Below are 2654 nucleotides of genomic sequence, written 5' to 3' on the forward strand. Positions count from 1 at the left end.
GCCTGCCCCAAGAAACGGCCCTGAATGGAAGAAATGTTATGGAGTCACCTTCATTGTTGTCCTAGTTGATAGGATAACCAGAAGAGTAGCTTTGGGTGGAGTGTCATGAGATGAAATGAAAACCAAAAAGTTATGTACCCTCCAGGTTCCGTTCTCAGCGGTCCGGCTGTCGGTACAATGGTGCCACGTGGTGCCACAGGGCACAGCCACGCTCACTGTCCACTCACCCTCTTTCCAACATGTCCAGCGGGTGTGAACAAGTTGAGTGAATGTCATTACCTTTTCCCTGTGAATGTCACCTTGCGGGCCCGCCTTACAGTTTTATATACGCTTATATTGAATAATAAATTTCTAGTGCGCCACAAAAAAGACAACTCTTATTTCTTCTCCTCTTTATACGCTCATGGGTTACACAGGTTCTGTGGCTGATTAAACCAGGTGAGATGCAGACTTGAGGTCAGCCAGCCACAGAAACTGTATAATTCGTGAGTTTCCTGGTTTAATGGGATAGTATAGTTAGTATAGCTATCTCTCTCTCTCTCTCTCTCTCTCTCTCTCTCTCTCTCTATATATATATATATATATATATATATATATATATATACCATCAAATATAAAACCACAGCACTCACCACCCCAGAAGCGGGGTGCAGTGTCTGCACTCACCACTCATAGGGTGGGGTGCATACACACACACACACACACATAACGGAAAATTATTAATTCAGCCTCTTAGATAGAGCTTTTTTCCTTATAAAATATTAGTGGTGATTTAGTCTACAAATTCCTGTCACTTATGTTTTCCCTTTACCTATACATTGAGGCACTCTGTACAGCGTTGCCTTATGGTTCATTTTCTACACTAGTCTAATTTTTTTTAAACTAGAAACTCATGTATATCTAGTTGTAATTGATGTATAAAATGTATATGTAAAATAGCTGTAACTCTGTAGCTTTGCTGCTGGTTACTGTGACATCACACCTAGCCTGTGACATCACTATTTTGTGACATCACAATGCTTCGTCCTGTAACATTCTACAGCTGCTGACGTTTCCAGTTTCCATGCAGGAAGACAGGTAGGAGGAGGTGAGTCCTACATAGCAGGGTATGATGGAGAGAGGTAAGGAAGACAGAGTGCAAAATAGTTAGCTGAAATGCAAGACAAGATAGACAGAACTGGAATACAGGTACAAGAACACATAAATAGGAGAAGCGCAGGAAGGAATGATATATTTAGGAATAAAAATGTAGCGTTACAGGAATAAAGAGGCCAGTATGGAGGATAAGCACACATACAGGGGATGTAGATAACCTGGGTCTCTATGAGGCAGGATCGTGGCTTTGGGATGAAAAAGTTAATAAAATAGATAAATGGGATATTGATAACTTTGAAAGTATCGTTTGGTTTAAGGAAAATTGGGAAACTGGTTGACTCATAAACATTTTATTGTACTTAAACTAGTACTATGCTTAATGATAGTCTTTTGTGTTTTTTAGATCATCTGGCAAAGAGATTTGCAGAGTGTCGGGTGACCGGCAAAGAGATCTGCAAAGTGTCAGTTGAAGACGACGGGAGGGGTCGCAGAGGTAGCAACGACTGGAGTATAACATGAAGGAGGTAAGTTACCATACTCTCTCTGCACATGTTACATAACTTTGAAAGTATCTTGTTTGGTTTAAGGAAAATTGGGAAACTGGTTGACTCATAAACATTTTATTGTACTTAAACTAGTACTATGCTTAATGGTAGTCTTTTGTGTTTTTTAGATCATCTGGCAAAGAGATTTGCAGAGTGTCGGGTGACCGGCAAAGAGATCTGCAAAGTGTCAGTTGAAGACGACGGGAGGGGTTGCAGAGGTAGCAACGACTGGAGTATAACATGAAGGAGGTAAGTTACCATACTCTCTCTGCACGTTACATCTGCCCCACCTGCAGTGCACATGGTTTTGTCCATTAGTGAACAAATTTGCTGCTGCGATCAGGTCTGGATTAGGCCCAGTGTATGATACTAACATGGTCCTAGCACTAGGGAAGACCTGCAGCAGATAACTTGGGTCTCTATGAGAAAGGATCTTGAGTTTTGGATAAAAAGTCAGTAAAATAGATAAATTGCAAATTAATAAAAATGAAAGTATGTATCAAAATGTGGTAGTATAATTATACACATACAGTAGTATGTCTGACCAGGAAATTCTGGTTATTTAGATCACCGTTTGGCAAAGTTCTGGCTAAGAGATTTGCAGAGTGTCGGGTGACCGGCAAAGAGATCTGCAAAGTGTCAGTTGAAGACGATGGGAGGGGTCGCAGAGGAATTAGTGACTGGAGAATAGCATGCAGGAGGTAAGTTACCATACTTGTGTAATTGTGTGTGTGGTGGGGGGTATTGAGAGCACAGTACAAAACATAGGGTCTATGGTGGGGGAGAGCGGACAATACAAAACATGCAGAAGGGGGCAACTTGGTATAGCACATACAGATGGTGTGGGGGCATAATACAAAAACATAGAAATTGTGGCGTACTCTATAGGACATAAAGAGGAAGGACATACACTTTTGGGGGTTGCGAGATGTAGAACATACTGTAATACAGAAAAACAGGAAGGGTGGGGAGAGCATGATACAGAACATACAGATCGGGGGAAGAACAATACAG

The 2654-nt window shown here is 41.3% G+C and overlaps 1 long non-coding RNA gene across 1 annotated transcript; it reads left to right on the forward strand.

Annotated features, from left to right (window-relative positions):
- Positions 1-1502: 1502 nt before the first annotated feature.
- Positions 1503-2334, forward strand: LOC134889749 (uncharacterized). Its single transcript, XR_010171289.1, has 3 exons — positions 1503-1619; positions 1769-1889; positions 2207-2334. It is a non-coding gene; the product is annotated as an uncharacterized LOC134889749 (long non-coding RNA).
- Positions 2335-2654: the final 320 nt, after the last annotated feature.

Source organism: Pseudophryne corroboree, chromosome 1 (assembly GCF_028390025.1).
Source record: "Pseudophryne corroboree isolate aPseCor3 chromosome 1, aPseCor3.hap2, whole genome shotgun sequence".
NCBI classification, from domain to species: Eukaryota; Metazoa; Chordata; class Amphibia; order Anura; family Myobatrachidae; genus Pseudophryne; species Pseudophryne corroboree.